Source organism: Trachurus japonicus, chromosome 17 (assembly GCF_045865225.1).
Source record: "Trachurus japonicus isolate A0001 chromosome 17, Traja_1.0".
Lineage (NCBI taxonomy): Eukaryota > Metazoa > Chordata > Actinopteri > Carangiformes > Carangidae > Trachurus > Trachurus japonicus.
Genome location: NC_140923.1, coordinates 16162349 through 16180007, shown reverse-complemented (window position 1 = coordinate 16180007; position 17659 = coordinate 16162349). Strand labels below are relative to the sequence as shown.

Below are 17659 nucleotides of genomic sequence, written 5' to 3'. Positions count from 1 at the left end.
TGTATTATCTTTCAGGTGTTACTGGAAAAACGAAGATCCAAGCCGGTAAAGTTGACTTATTTTTTAAGTGTATTTTCTTGGACTGGCAAAGAAACTCCTGCACACTTTCTTCTCACTTGCGATATTTTTTATCATTAAAAGGCCAACGTTTCGGTTGTTTAACCTTAACCTAACTTTTAATAATAAAGAATATTGCAAGTGAGAAGAAAGTGTGCAGGAGTTTCTTCGCCAGTCCACGTTGCTCTCCTCCTCTGACGTACCTTTCTGTCAACTGGTGTGCAGAAGTGTTTCCACTGCAAGTGTATTTTCTTAAAATTATCTCCCCAAACAAACAGTAGCCTACTTCTTGAAAATCATATCTGAATCATCTCATGCCTCACCTTAAAATCTCTTCTTTGAGATCTTTAAATGTTTTTTATTCATAATAATTGAACTTTTGAATTTTAATTTTTATGACATTTTCTTTTAGAAAAAACAAAAACTGACCGGTCTCTGTAGTTGGCGTAGAGGTGCGTGTGGACCAATGGAAACGGTAAGAACACATTTACTTGACTTTTGAGAATTTTTCATTTACGGTAAAATAAAAATGACTCATCATTGAAAATGCGGCAGTGGTGTGTGACTGTGATAGTGTATTATCTTTCAGGTGTTACTGGAAAAAAGAAGATCCAAGCCGGCTCCCAATGCACCAGGAAACTATGGCTTCCTGGTAAAGTTGACTTCTTTTTTAGTGTATTTTCTTGGACTGGCAAAGAAACTCCTGCACACTTTCTTCTCACTTGCGATATTTTTTATTACTAAAAGGCCAACGTTTCGGTTGTTTAACCTTACCCTAACTTTTAATAATAAAAGATATTGCAAGTGAGAAGAAAGTGTGCGGGAGTTTCTTCACCAGTCCACGTTGCTCTCCTCCTCTGACGTACCTTTCTGTCAACTGGTGTGCAGAAGTGTTTCCACTGCAAGTGTATTTTCTTAAAATTATCTCCCCAAACAAACAGTAGCCTACTTCTTGAAAATCATATCTGAATCATCTCATGCCTCACCTTAAAGCAGAAGTAAGCGATATTTTTGTGTTAATATAAGTCTTAAATAGTTATATCTTCCGACAGCAATCACTTACATAGAGTGTTTGGTCTGAAACACGGGTCTCTCAGTCACTCTGCTCTGCTCTGAGCCGAGGAGAAAACATTTCTCGTATCCTACAATTTTTATCCAATGAGGAGAGAGAACGGCATGAAGGGCTGTGTGTGCAGCCAAGGGATGCACGTGAATGTGGTGACATAGGGACGAGGACCAATAGATCCATGACGAGGGCGGGGGCTGCTAACTCCATCGGCTGACAAGACGTTATGGTGCGTTCAAGGCAACCTGTAACTCGTGTTTTTCCGACCTGTGAAGTCGTACCAGTTCGATCTGGTACGAGTTCACGGGTCGGAAGTTACGAGTGGCCGTTATAGTGACTTTCACAGGTAAAACAGGTCGGAAAAACACGAGTGGGTTGCCTGGAACGCTACAAAGTCGTAAGTCGTGACTTGAAGCTGTAATTTACGGTTTCAAAAGCCTGCCTGGAACGCAGCATTAGCCAAAATGACCGGATCGCTTACTTCTGCTTTAAAATCTCTTCTTTGAGATCTTTAAATGTTTTTTATTCATAATATTTGAACTTTTGAATTTGAATTTTTATGAGTCAAACTTGCAGTTGTGTTTGTGTAGAAGAAAAAGTAGACAAAGTGCATGTGGATCAGGACAAAAAAAAAAAATGAAACCACACTACAGAGCCTGAAAGATGCAACAGTTTACTTTATAGTTTTATTAGTTCCTGAACATAATTCCTTGTTTCTGTCTCTCTGTCTCTAGGACGAGTAGTTTCTTGGTGCTCCCACCACATCACACGTTTCCAATGAGGACCAGAGGAATCCATTTGAATCTGCATGTACAAGGAAAAAATGTTTTCGAAAACATGTTCAATATTTGATTTATTTCAGTGTAACTTTCAGTGACAACAATTTGATTGTATGAATTATTTGATATTGGTTTAAAGGGATAGTTCAACATTTTGGCAAATTTGCCCATTGCCATAATCCCTATAGCCATAGAAGTGCGTTCATTACCTCTATTTGTCAGTGCATGTTGTTTTGAGAGAGAGGTGAAGAGACGCGGCACACTGAATTTTCGGTTTTCCCTGAATACACACCGTAACAACTCCAAAACACTCTCGTTGAGAAGTTGTGACCTGCACATTCACCAAGCTATGAAATAATAATGTAACATTATGAGACAGAGTTGTTTTCGAGGCAAATGCAGCTGGAACTACTTTCCAGACACGGCTGCTGTGCGGAGTGATTTCAAAAAGTAGTTCCAAGTATTTTCTTCATGTGTTGTAATGTTACATAATACGTTATTATTTCATAGCGTGGTGAATGTGCAGGTCACAACTTCTCCACAAGAGTGTTTTGGAGTTTTTGAAGTGTGTATTTAAGGGAAAAAAACCCACTCAAAACAACATGCATCGACTAATAAAGGTAATTAACGTACTTCTATAGCTATAGGGATTAAGGTAATGGGCGGAAATTGCCAAAATGTTGAACTATTGTAACTGAATGACCTGAACACACCACTGCTCATTTCACATAAAACGTTAAGAGCAGATTTCTGTTACATAACAATGACTAATGTGAACAAATGGTCGGCAGCATTTACTCAATGAAGCTCAAAACATTGAGTTACATCAGAGGAAGTGAAATTGTATATTTTGCTGTTTGATGTAAATCTTTTTCGTTACTACTGTATGTTGATTTTCCTGCATGTTTGTTACATTCATCTGCATCATATATTGGACATAAAGTGGTAATTCGCTGAAACAATATTGATTGCCTCTACTCTATTCCTCATTAACTTGTTTCTAAACATGTATATTAAATCAAACTGTTATGGTCTTTAGAGTTTCAATGACGATGCACACAAATATCTGCTTTTACCATGAAAAATAATGGCATGATGAATTTGTTCAAGGACTGTGTCATATGTGACTGAAAGATGGAGTCACTTAAAACATTTTTTTTTTCATTTATTCTCATTGTGATCATAGGAAGACAGGTCAGAATTTATAAAAAAAAAAAACACACCACCTCCCTGAGGGGGGGTCAGCATATTCCCTGTAATGTCTGGCAAAGCAGATCATTCAGGGAACAGTAACTGAGACAGAGCCTGACGGTATATGCTGTGCTTCAGCTTGCCATGCCTACGCTCAATAAATTATTTGTTCTCATTTCAGAGTTGTCTGGCTGAACTGGTTTTTGATTACCAACCAGTCAGCACCAACAGCTTTTAAAATCGGTCTATCATACCATTTACAATAACGCGCAACTTTGAACAGTCAAAAGACACCAACTGTTCCACAGTTACATCACAGAGGAGAAGTCCCAGGGGAACAAATAACATGCCTTCTTGGTGTTGTTTATGTGAATCTATGGATCATTATTGTGTAAAGAAGAAACATTTCTTTAGTTCAACATTTATTATCAGCACTGATTATCTGCAAGGGCGTTATCAAGAATGACTAGAATCTGCTAATTTTTGTGGGAAAACGGCTAAAGTCACAACTCAACTTCCAGGTATGGGTACAAAAATTGGATGTCGATGAGCCTTTTTTAGAAAAAGGGTTCTACTGTATGTTCCCCAGTCCCATACAAAGTGGGGAACATAGGACCTGGGGAACATAGGGATGATCCCGATCAGTCACGTGCTCTCCTCATCCAATAAGGCGGGTTATTTAAACCCCCCAGTTTACATTCTCATCCCTGGCCATGCTGCTGCTGCTGCTGCTGCTATTTTTCTGCTGTACTGCTCCTGCTGCCCATGAGGTTTTGCAAACCCACCACCTCCCCAGCATCCACCTGTGGGCTCTGTCTCTATGATTCCCTGAGGGGGGTCTGCATATTCCCTGTAATGTCTGGCAAAGCAGATCATTCAGCGAACGAATAACTGAGACAGAGCCTGATGCCAAACCTGCTGCAGCCATGCTCAAGGATACCTGTGCTGTGCTTCAGCTTGCCATGCCTACGCTCAATAAATTATATGTTCTCATTTCAGAGTTTTCTGACTGAACTGGTTCTAGATTACCAACCAGTCAGCATACTCTGCTTCCCATTTTCTGTCTCTTTCTCTCAAAAAGGCGAAAAAGCCAGAAAAAATATACAAAAAAAAAAAAAAATCTGTCTATCATACCATTTACAATAACGTGCAAGTTTGTATAGTCAAAAGAAACCGACTGTTTCACAGTTACATCACAGGGGAGAAGTCGCAGGGGAACAAATAACATGCCTGCTTTGAGTTGTTTGTAGGTCTATGGATCATTATTGTGTAAAGAAGAAACATTTCTTTAGTTCAACATTGATTATCAACACTGATTATCTGCGTAGCCGTTACCAAGAATGACTAGCATCTTGCAGTCATGACTTGCTGTTGTTGCTTCACCTTTGTCCACTGTTGGTCGAGTGTGTGTATAAATACAGGCCTGATGTTGGCTCCAGTACATCAGCCATGGACCGAACTGTGCTGCTGTTGGTGTTGTGTCTGCAGGCTTTCCTGCTCCTCACAGTCCCCACACCTGTTGATGCAGCGCGGCAGATAAACACTGGACCATCTGTTGAACTGGTAAGAAGATCCACAGTCTGAGTGGAGCCTTTCATATTGTTTTAAGGGTGTGGTGTGGGGTGTGGAGATGCAGTAATTTCTAGACTTTCTGTGCAAAATAATGTTTGGGTCTTTTTAGGTCTGTGTGAGGAATCCATGCCAGGGATGCTTGCGCTTTTGCCCAATAGCAGGACAATTTGGTTCTGCGGTAAACTTTTCCTTCATTCTTGCAAACATAGCAAATCAACACATTTACAACATCTTAAAAATAATGGTTATATCATCTTATTATCACTGTACCGTCTGTTGAACTGGTAAGAAGATCCACAGTCTGTGTGGAGCCTTTCATATTGTTTTAAGGGCCGTGTGGAGTTGCAGTGATTTCTAGACTTTCTGTGCAAAATAATGTTGTTGTTTTTTTTTTTAGGTCTGTGTGGAGAAACGTCATTGGTACCGATGTAGAGATGCTTGAGATATTGCCCAAGACCAGGACAATTTGGTCCCGTGGTAAACAAATCAACAAATTTACAACATCTTACAAATGGTTAAATCATCTTATTACTCATCTTTAATCATCATTATTTTATGATTCTTTTCATGGTGAAGACAGAAGATCAGGTCTGATGCTCCACACCATACACCATGTTTCCAGAGACTGGAGGACCAGAGCGCTTCATCTCACTGCTGTTAATCTGCACTTGCAACAAAAGAAGAAGAAAAAAACTGCAAAATGCTTCATATAGTTTCTAATCTTCACTGTGATTTTCAATTACCAGAATTGTTAAATTGTTGAGGCAATCTAAAGGTTTAAAAAGTACCTTGGTGCCCCGAACACACCACTGTTCACTTTCTCATTAAAGCCCAAGAGCAGAAGTCACGAGGAGTGGATGATAATAAGTACATTTGTATCACAGTAATGTTCATGGTACAGGGTTTATTCCATGATAAGAAACAATTTAGTTGTTAAATATAATTTGTTGTACTTATGTGAATTTGAGAATGTGTGTAGTGTATGTTCAATTAATTCATATATCATATTGGACTTAAAAGTGGTACTTATTTGATTCAAAGTATATGGATTTCTCCTGTTCTATTGCTTATTGTCTTGTCTTACAATGAATCCAAAAGCTGCATAATGTGAACAAAAGATGGAGTGATTTAATTCTTTGACAGCACTTTGTTTTCTTTTTTGGGCACAAAATAAATTGGTTGAAACAAACAAACAAACATCCTCAAGTTTCCATTACTGCTTGTGTGTATAGCATAAAGCATCGTCTATACAGTACAGTACATGTCATTGTCATCATCAGACATTTGGGATGATGTTTCCCAGATATTCCCAGACAGATATTATAATGGTATCATAAGGGCCTTGTCCCCTTTTGATCTACAGATCATAACAGACACACACACAAACATACACAAAACACATACATCTGCATTTTTTTTCTTGTAAATGTATAACTTTCAACTTGAAAATTCTGAGTTTTTTGGCATGTAAGTTTCCAAATCTTCCACTCCATTGTAAATGTAAGTCCAAAAATTCATATCGAGAACATGCTCCCATGAAGAAACAACAAAGAAGCTTTACAGATATAAAACTGAACCATTTCAAAGTGCAAAATTTGACAAATTGTGAGTATGTCTTGTGACTTTTCCTTTGGTCACAGACTCAACAGAGGTTTAAATAGACTGTGAGAGATTGTTGTATAAAAGCAATAACACACTGCAGGTTGAGTTTTAGCCCCCCCCCCCCCAAAAAAAAAAAAAAAAAATCATGCAATCACTCATGCAAAGAACTGCTACAGAGATGTCAATGTCAATGTCAATGTCAGCTTTTTTTATATAGCACATTTAAAGGCCGAAGGCCAGCCAAAGTGCTTTACAGGATAACAGTCAGCAATACAACAAGCAATACAAGCAAAGCAGTATGATAAACGAACAAATAAGCAATACACATGAGCAGTATAAATCCAAAATACAGTGACTTAACTCAGCCAAAGGCCAGAGTAAACAAGTGGGTCTTAAGGTGTGTTTTGAAAGTAGAGAGGCTAGTTGCAGACCGCACAGAAAGTGGCAGAGAGTTCCACAGTGTGGGAGCCGCAACGGCAAAGGCTCGATCGCCTTTGGTTTTAAGGAACGATCGGGGAATGTCCAGAACCAACTGGTCGGATGACCTCAGGGCTCTGGGGGGTCCATGTACCTTAATAAGGTTGGACAAGTATTCTGGGGCCAGTCCATTCAGAGACTTAAAAACAAATAAAAGAATCTTAAAATCAATCCTGAATTTAACTGGGAGCCAGTGAAGGGAGGAGAGCACCGGTGTTATATGCTCGCGTGTCTTTGTCCCAGTTAGGAGCCGGGCTGCTGCGTTCTGCACAAGCTGTAGACGGTTTAATTCAGATTGGCCAATGCCGACATACAGGGAGTTACAGTAGTCTAAGCGAGATAACTAGTAGTTATAGATTGCACACAACAGACATTAATTAGGCAAGTGTGTGTGAACAAGACAAGATGGTTGTTTGATATGGGCTATCTTTACTTCTTTATGTTGCCTAATTCTGTGTTGCTTCCTTATTTTTTGTTCTGTTAGAAATACAAAAGTAATCACATGGAAACGATTCACTAAAACAATCACATTACTTTTGACCTTATTGACATGAAAAATTAGGAAAACATTCAAAAAACCGAAATGGTTGATGTAAACAACAAACCAGTTACACACACACACACACACACACACACACACACACACACACACACACACACACACACACACACACACAGGTAAAATGTCTTTTAAATTTCCTGCTCACTGTCACTCTGTAGTGCACTGTATCCTCAAAAATCCACATTTTACCAAAAATATACACAGTCCCTAAATAAAATCTATAGTTTTGGCAGTAATGAGACGAGAGCCACAAAAAAAGATTGTAGAGTATAATAAGCGAAGGAAACACATTCCTCCATGACATGTTTTTAACAGATATCATCAGTTGGTCAGTTGCTAAGAATGACTTGCATCTTGCAGACATGCAGCACCGCTGACATCCTGCTGTTGCTTCACCTTTGACCACTTTGACTATCGACTATGTTTATAAATACGGACCTGATGTTGGCTTCAGTTCATCAGCCATGGACCGAACTGTGCTGCTGCTCGTGTTGTGTCTGCAGACTTTCCTGCTCCTCACAGTCTCCACGTCTGCTGATGAAGCAGTTCTGAAGGTTTATAACAATTAGCAACAGTCTACTTATTAGAAGATTCACAGTCTGTGCTAAGCTTTTTTACGATTCTTGACTCACTTGGCATTTTCTTTTAGACAACACGAAAACGTATAGGTGTATATGGACCAATGGGAACGGTAAGAACACATTTACTTGACTTTTGAGAATTTTTCATTTACAGTAAAATAAAAATGACTCATCATTGAAAATGCGGCAGTGGTGTGTGACTGTGATAGTGTATTATCTTTCAGGTGTTACTGGAAAAACGAAGATCCAAGCCGGCTCCCAACGCACCAGGAAATTATGACTTCCTGGTAAAGTTGACTTCTTTTTTAGTGTATTTTCTTGGACTGGCAAAGAAACTCCTGCACACTTTCTTCTCACTTGCGATATTTTTTATCATTAAAAGGCCAACGTTTCGGTTGTTTAACCTTAACCTAACTTTTAATAATAAAAAATATTGCAAGTGAGAAGAAAGTGTGCGGGAGTTTCTTCACCAGTCCACGTTGCTCTCCTCCTCTGACGTACCTTTCTGTCAACCGGTGTGCCGAAGTGTTTCCACTGCAAGTGTATTTTCTTAAAATTATCTCCCCAAACAAACAGTAGCCTACTTCTTGAAAATCATATCTGAATCATCTCATGCCTCACCTTAAAATCTCTTCTTTGAGATCTTTAAATGTTTTTTATTCATAATAATTGAACTTTTGAATTTGAATTTTTATGACATTTTCTTTTAGAAAAAACAAAAACTGACCGGTCTCTGTAGTTGGCGTAGAGGTGCGTGTGGACCAATGGAAATGGTAAGAACACATTTACTTGACTTTTGAGAATTTTTCATTTACGGTAAAATAAAAATGACTCATCATTGAAAATGCGGCAGTGGTGTGTGACTGTGATAGTATATCATCTTTCAGGTGTTACTGGAAAAACGAAGATCCAAGCTGGCTCCCAACGCACCAGGAAACTATGGCTTCCTGGTAAAGTTGACTTCTTTTTTAGTGTATTTTCTTGGACTGGCAAAGAAATTCCTGCACACTTTCTTCTCACTTGCGATATTTTTTATTACTAAAAGGCCAACGTTTTGGTTGTTTAACCTTACCCTAACTTTTAATAATAAAAGATATTGCAAGTGAGAAGAAAGTGTGCGGGAGTTTCTTCACCAGTCCACGTTGCTCTCCTCCTCTGACGTACCTTTCTGTCAACTGGTGTGCAGAAGTGTTTCCACTGCAAGTGTATTTTCTTAAAATTATCTCCCCAAACAAACAGTAGCCTACTTCTTGAAAATCATATCTGAATCATCTCATGCCTCACCTTAAAGCAGAAGTAAGCGATATTTTTGTGTTAATATAAGTCTTAAATAGTTATATCTTCCGACAGCAATCACTTACATAGAGTGTTTGGTCTGAAACACGGGTCTGTCAGTCACTCTGCTCTGCTCTGAGCCGAGGAGAAAACATTTCTCGTATCCTACCATTTTTATCCAATGAGGAGAGAGAACGGCATGAAGGGCTGTGTGTGCAGCCAAGGAACGCCGTGAATGTGGTGACATAGGGACGAGGACCAATAGATCCATGACGAGGGCGGGGGCTGCTAACTCCATCGGCTGACAAGACGTTATGGTGCGTTCAAGGCAACCTGTAACTCGTGTTTTTCCGACCTGTGAAGTCGTACCAGTTCGATCTGGTACGAGTTCACGGGTCGGAAGTTACGAGTGGCCGTTATAGTGACTTTCACAGGTAAAACAGGTCGGAAAAACACGAGTGGGTTGCCTGGAACGCTACAAAGTCGTAAGTCGTGACTTGAAGCTGTAATTTACGGTTTCAAAAGCCTGCCTGGAACGCAGCATTAGCCAAAATGACCGGATCGCTTACTTCTGCTTTAAAATCTCTTCTTTGAGATCTTTAAATGTTTTTTATTCATAATATTTGAACTTTTGAATTTGAATTTTTATGAGTCAAACTTGCAGTTGAGTTTGTGTAGAAGAAAAAGTAGACAAAGTGCATGTGGATCAGGACAAAAAAAAAAAATGAAACCACACTACAGAGCCTGAAAGATGCAACAGTTTACTTTATTAGTTCCTGAACATAATTCCTTGTTTCTGTCTCTCTGTCTCTAGGACGAGTAGTTTCTTGATGCTCCCACCACATCACACGTTTCCAATGAGGACCAGAGGAATCCATTTGAATCTGCATGTACAAGGAAAAAATGTTTTCGAAAACATGTTCAATATTTGATTTATTTCAGTGTGAATTTCAGTGACAACAATTTGATTGTATGAATTATTTGATATTGGTTTAAAGGGATAGTTCAACATTTTGGCAAATTTGCCCATTGCCATAATCCCTATAGCCATAGAAGTGCGTTCATTACCTCTATTTGTCAGTGCATGTTGTTTTGAGAGAGAGGTGAAGAGACGCGGCACACTGAATTTTCGGTTTTCCCTGAATACACACCGTAACAACTCCAAAACACTCTCGTTGAGAAGTTGTGACCTGCACATTCACCAAGCTATGAAATAATAATGTAACATTATGAGACAGAGTTGTTTTCGAGGCAAATGCAGCTGGAACTACTTTCCAGACACGGCTGCTGTGCGGAGTGATTTCAAAAAGTAGTTCCAAGTATTTTCTTCATGTGTTGTAATGTTACATAATACGTTATTATTTCATAGCGTGGTGAATGTGCAGGTCACAACTTCTCCACAAGAGTGTTTTGGAGTTTTTGAAGTGTGTATTTAAGGGAAAAAACCCACTCAAAACAACATGCATCGACTAATAAAGGTAATTAACGTACTTCTATAGCTATAGGGATTAAGGTAATGGGCGGAAATTGCCAAAATGTTGAACTATTGTAACTGAATGACCTGAACACACCACTGCTCATTTCACATAAAACGTTAAGAGCAGATTTCTGTTACATAACAATGACTAATGTGAACAAATGGTCGGCAGCATTTACTCAATGAAGCTCAAAACATTGAGTTACATCAGAGGAAGTGAAATTGTATATTTTGCTGTTTGATGTAAATCTTTTTCGTTACTACTGTATGTTGATTTTCCTGCATGTTTGTTACATTAATCTGCATCATATATTGGACATAAAGTGGTAATTCGCTGAAACAATATTGATTGCCTCTACTCTATTCCTCATTAACTTGTTTCTAAACATGTATATTAAATCAAACTGTTATGGTCTTTAGAGTTTCAATGACGATGCACACAAATATCTGCTTTTACCATGAAAAATAATGGCATGGTGAATTTGTTCAAGGACTGTGTCATATGTGACTGAAAGATGGAGTCACTTAAAAAAATTTTTTCATTTATTCTCATTGTGATGATAGGAAGACAGGTCAGAATTTATAAAAAAAAAAACACACCACCTCCCTGAGGGGGGGTCAGCATATTCCCTGTAATGTCTGGCAAAGCAGATCATTCAGGGAACAGTAACTGAGACAGAGCCTGACGGTATATGCTGTGCTTCAGCTTGCCATGCCTACGCTCAATAAATTATTTGTTCTCATTTCAGAGTTGTCTGGCTGAACTGGTTTTTGATTACCAACCAGTTAGCACCAACAGCTTTTAAAATCGGTCTATCATACCATTTACAATAACGCGCAACTTTGAACAGTCAAAAGACACCAACTGTTCCACAGTTACATCACAGAGGAGAAGTCGCAGGGGAACAAATAACATGCCTTCTTTGTGTTGTTTATGTGAATCTATGGATCATTATTGTGTGAAGAAGAAACATGTCTTTAGTTCAACATTTATTATCAGCACTGATTATCTGCAAGGGCGTTATCAAGAATGACTGGCATCTGCTAATTTTTGTGGGAAAACGGCTAAAGTCACAACTCAACTTCCAGGTATGGGTACTAAAATTGGATGTTGATGAGCCTTTTTTAGAAAAAGGGTTCTACTGTATGTTCCCCAGTCCCATACAAAGTGGGGAACATAGGACCTGGGGAACATAGGGATGATCCCGATCAGTCACGTGCTCTCCTCATCCAATAAGGCGGGTTATTTAAACCCCCCAGTTTACATTCTCATCCCTGGCCATGCTGCTGCTGCTGCTGCTGCTATTTTTCTGCTGTACTGCTCCTGCTGCCCATGAGGTTTTGCAAACCCACCACCTCCCCAGCATCCACCTGTGGGCTCTGTCTCTATGATTCCCTGAGGGGGGTCTGCATATTCCCTGTAATGTCTGGCAAAGCAGATCATTCAGCGAACGAATAACTGAGACAGAGCCTGATGCCAAACCTGCTGCAGCCATGCTCAAGGATACCTATGCTGTGCTTCAGCTTGCCATGCCTACGCTCAATAACTTATATGTTCTCATTTCAGAGTTTTCTGACTGAACTGGTTCTAGATTACCAACCAGTCAGCATACTCTGCTTCCCATTTTCTGTCTCTTTCTCTCAAAAAGGCGAAAAAGCCAGAAAAAATATACAAAAAAAAATAAAAATCTGTCTATCATACCATTTACAATAACGTGCAAGTTTGTATAGTCAAAAGAAACCGACTGTTTCACAGTTACATCACAGGGGAAAAGTCGCAGGGGAACAAATAACATGCCTGCTTTGAGTTGTTTGTAGGTCTATGGATCATTATTGTGTAAAGAAGAAACATTTCTTTAGTTCAACATTTATCAACACTGATTATCTGCGTAGCTGTTACCAAGAATGACTAGCATCTTGCAGTCATGACTTGCTGTTGTTGCTTCACCTTTGTCCACTGTTGGTCGAGTGTGTGTATAAATACAGGCCTGATGTTGGCTCCAGTACATCAGCCATGGACCGAACTGTGCTGCTGTTGGTGTTGTGTCTGCAGGCTTTCCTGCTCCTCACAGTCCCCACACCTGTTGATGCAGCGCGGCAGATAAACACTGGACCATCTGTTGAACTGGTAAGAAGATCCACAGTCTGAGTGGAGCCTTTCATATTGTTTTAAGGGTGTGGTGTGGGGTGTGGAGATGCAGTAATTTCTAGACTTTCTGTGCAAAATAATGTTTGGGTCTTTTTAGGTCTGTGTGAGGAATCCATGCCAGGGATGCTTGCGCTTTTGCCCAATAGCAGGACAATTTGGTTCTGCGGTAAACTTTTCCTTCATTCTTGCAAACATAGCAAATCAACACATTTACAACATCTTAAAAATAATGGTTATATCATCTTATTATCACTGTACCGTCTGTTGAACTGGTAAGAAGATCCACAGTCTGTGTGGAGCCTTTCATATTGTTTTAAGGGCCGTGTGGAGTTGCAGTGATTTCTAGACTTTCTGTGCAAAATAATGTTGTTGTTTTTTTTTTAGGTCTGTGTGGAGAAACGTCATTGGTACCGATGTAAGAGATGCTTGAGATATTGCCCAAGACCAGGACAATTTGGTCCCGTGGTAAACAAATCAACAAATTTACAACATCTTACAAATGGTTAAATCATCTTATTACTCATCTTTAATCATCATTATTTTATGATTCTTTTCATGGTGAAGACAGAAGATCAGGTCTGATGCTCCACACCATACACCATGTTTCCAGAGACTGGAGGACCAGAGCGCTTCATCTCACTGCTGTTAATCTGCACTTGCAACAAAAGAAGAAGAAAAAAACTGCAAAATGCTTCATATAGTTTCTAATCTTCAGTGTGATTTTCAATTACCAGAATTGTTAAATTGTTGAGGCAATCTAAAGGTTTAAAAAGTACCTTGGTGCCCCGAACACACCACTGTTCACTTTCTCATTAAAACCCAAGAAGTCACGAGGAGTGGATGATAATAAGTACATTTGTATCACAGTAATGTTCATGGTACAGGGTTTATTCCATGATAAGAGACGATTTAGTTGTTAAATATAATTTGTTGTACTTATGTGAATTTGAGAATGTCTATAGAAGTGTATGTTCAATACATTAATTCATATATCATATTGGACTTAAAAGTGGTACTTATTTGATTAAAAGTATATGGATTTATCCTGTTCTATTGCTTATTGTCTTGTTTTACAATGAATCCAAAAGCTGCATAATGTGAACAAAAGATGGAGTGATTTAATTCTTTGACAGCACTTTGTTTTCTTTTTTGGGCACAAAATAAATTGGTTGAAACAAACAAACAAACATCCTCAAGTTTCCATTACTGGTTGTGTGTATAGCATAAAGCATTGTCTATACAGTACAGTACATGTCATTGTCATCTTCAGACATTTTATCTGGGATGATGTTCCCCAGATATTCCCAGACAGATATTATGACGGTATCATAAGGGCCTTGTCCCCTTTTGATCTACAGATCATAACAGACACACACACAAACACACACAAAACACATAAATCTGCATTTTTTTTCTTGTAAATGTATAACTTTCAACTTGAAAATTCTGAGTTTTTTGGCATGTAAGTTTCCAAATCTTCCACTCCATTGTAAATGTAAGTCCAAAAATTCATATCACCCCACATTGAGAACATGCTCCCATGAAGAAACTACGAAGCAGCTTTACAGATATAAAACTGAACCATTTCAAAGTGCAAAATTTGACAAATTGTGAATATGTCTTGTGACTTTTCCTTTGGTCACAGACTCAACAGAGGTTTAAACAGACTGTGAGAGATTGTTGTATAAAAGCAATAACACACTGCAGGTTGAGTTTTAGCCCCCCCCCCCCCCAAAAAAAAAAAAAAAAAAATCATGCAATCAGCCAAAGTGCTTTACAGGATAACAGTCAGCAATACAACAAGCAATACAAGCAAAGCAGTATGATAAACGAACAAATAAGCAATACACATGAGCAGTAAGACAGTATAACTCCAAAATACAGTGACTTAACTCAGCCAGAGGCCAGAGTAAACAAGTGGGTCTTAAGGTGTGTTTTGAAAGTAGAGAGGCTAGTTGCAGACCGCACAGAAAGTGGCAGAGAGTTCCACGGTGTGGGAGCCGCAACTGCAAAGGCTCGATCGCCTTTGGTTTTAAGGAACGATCGGGGAACGTCCAGAACCAACTGGTCGGATGACCTCAGGGCTCTGGGGGGTCCATGTACCTTAATAAGGTTGGACAAGTATTCTGGGGCCAGTCCATTCAGAGACTTAAAAACAAATAAAAGAATCTTAAAATCAATCCTGAACTTAACTGGGAGCCAGTGAAGGGAGGAGAACACCGGTGTTATATGCTCGCGTGTCTTTGTCCCAGTTAGGAGCCGGGCTGCTGCGTTCTGCACAAGCTGTAGACGGTTTAATTCAGATTGCACCAGGAAACTATAGCTTCCTGGTAAAGTAGACTTTTTTTTTTGTGTGTGTGTATTTTCTTGGACTGGCAAAGAAACTCCTGCACACTTTCTTCTCACTTGCAATATTTTTTTATTATTAAAAGGCCAACGTTTCGGTTGTTTAACCTTAACCTAACTTTTAATAATAAAAAATATTGCAAGTGAGAAGAAAGTGTGCGGGAGTTTCTTCTCCAGTACCTTTCTGTCAACCGGTGTGCAGAAATGTTGCAAGTGTATTTTCTTTAAATTATCTCAAATGCCCGAACAGCTTCTTGAAAATCATATCTGAATCATGTCATGACTCATCTTTAAAAGTCTTCTTTGAGATCTTTAAATGTTTTTTATTCAAAGTAATTGTATTAAAAGTCAAACTTGCAGATGAGTTTGTGTAGAAAAAAGACACAATGCATGTGGGTCAGGACAAATTAATAAAAAAAATGAAACCACACTACAGAGGCTGAAAGATGCAACAGTTTACTTTATAGTTTTATTAGTTCCTGAACATAATTCCTTGTTTCTGTCTCTCTGTCTCTAGGACGAGTAGTTTCTTGGTGCTCCCACCACATCACACGTTTCCAATGAGGACCAGAGGAATCCATTTGAATCTGCATGTACAAGGAAAAAATGTTTTCGAAAACATGTTCAATATTTGATTTATTTCAGTGTGAATTTCAGTGACAACAATTTGATTGTATGAATTATTTGATATTGGTTTAAAGGGATAGTTCAACATTTTGGCAAATTTGCCCATTGCCATAATCCCTATAGCCATAGAAGTGCGTTCATTACCTCTATTTGTCAGTGCATGTTGTTTTGAGAGAGAGGTGAAGAGACGCGGCACACTGAATTTTCGGTTTTCCCTGAATACACACCGTAACAACTCCAAAACACTCTCGTTGAGAAGTTGTGAGCTGCACATTCACCACGCTATGAAATAATAATGTAACATTATAGACAGAGTTGTTTTCGAGGCAAATGCAGCCGGAACTACTTTCCAGACACGGCTGCTGTGCGGAGTGATTTCAAAAACGCAAGTAGTTCCGAGTATTTTCTTCATGTGTTGTAATGTTACATAATACGTTATTATTTCATAGCGTGGTGAATGTGCAGGTCACAACTTCTCCACAAGAGTGTTTTGGAGTTGTTGAAGTGTGTATTTAAGGGAAAAAACCCACTCAAAACAACATGCATCGACGAATAAAGGTAATTAACGTACTTCTATAGCTATAGGGATTATGGTAATGGGCGGAAATTGCCAAAATATTGAACTACTGTAATTGAATGACCTGAACACACCACTGCTCATTTCACATAAAAAGTTAAGAGCAGATTTCTGTTACATAACAATGACTAATGTGAACAAATGGTCGGCAGCATTTACTCAATGAAGCTCAAAACATTGAGTTACATCAGAGGACGTGAAATTGTATATTTTGCTGTTTGATGTAAACATTTTTCGTTACTATGTGGATTTTTTAAAGTGCGTTTTCCTGCATGTTTGTTATATTCATCTGCATCATATATTGGACATAAAGTGGTCATTTGCTGAAACAATATTGACTGCTTCTACTCTATTCCTCATTAACTTGTTTCTATTAAATCAAACTGTTATGGTCTTTAGCAGAGGTGGGAGAAAGTCCCTATGTTGCAAGTCCAAGTAGAGTCTCAAGTCTTTGCTCTCAAGTCTCGAGTAGAGTCTCAAGTCTTTGCTCTCAAGTCCCAAGTCAAGTCCAAGTCCTAAGATTTTTGTTTCGAGTCCCAACCAAGTCCTAAGATTTTTTTTCGAGTCCCAACCAAGTCCTAAGATTTTGTTTCGAGTCCCAACCAAGTCCAAAGATTTTTGTTTCGAGTCCCAACCAAGTCCTAAGATTTTTTTTCGAGTCCCAACCAAGTCCTAAGATTTTGTTTCGAGTCCCAACCAAGTCCAAAGATTTTTGTTTCGAGTCCCAAACAAATCGATTATAATTAATGATACATAAAGATCATGACCACGCTTCAATTGTTAAGTTGTTATTATGCTATTTAAAATTGACGTAGGCCTACAGTAACACGCCAGAAATCTTGCGTGATCGAATGTGATCTGACGTAGCTTCTCTGTTGATGCTAGCCATCAAAGATACAGTACTCTATTAAACCGTCTTTGGTAGCCACCAAAGCCGTTAGCCACACTGGTTTGTTATGCTACGTGTGCTGCAGTCAGATCGCTTATTTATTGGTTACATTCAATTTCACATTACGTTCCGCGGAGCCGGTGAATCAGGATTGTCGAGTTCCCCCACACACAAGCCGACTTTTGATCCAAACGGTCACAATTATCGGAGCCGACAATCGTAAATATTGAGCATGTTTAATATTTACGATTGTCGGCGCCAACCGTTTTACGAGCTGATTGTCGGGAGAATTTAAATCTTAAAACATCACAATCCAGAACCAGAATCTCATAAAATAATCTTAAAAGCCTAAGATAATTGGGCGATTTTTGTCTTTGGTCGGAAGGGGGAAAATCGGGGCAAAATCAGCCAGATTATCTTTATGTGTGTGGT

The 17659-nt window shown here is 38.9% G+C and overlaps 1 long non-coding RNA gene across 1 annotated transcript; it reads left to right on the top strand.

Moving 5' to 3' along the window:
* Positions 1–5095: 5095 nt before the first annotated feature.
* Positions 5096–5640, top strand: LOC146970384 (uncharacterized). Its single transcript, XR_015038025.1, has 2 exons — positions 5096–5139; positions 5242–5640. It is a non-coding gene; the product is annotated as an uncharacterized LOC146970384 (long non-coding RNA).
* The last annotated feature ends 12019 nt before the right edge of the window (positions 5641–17659 follow it).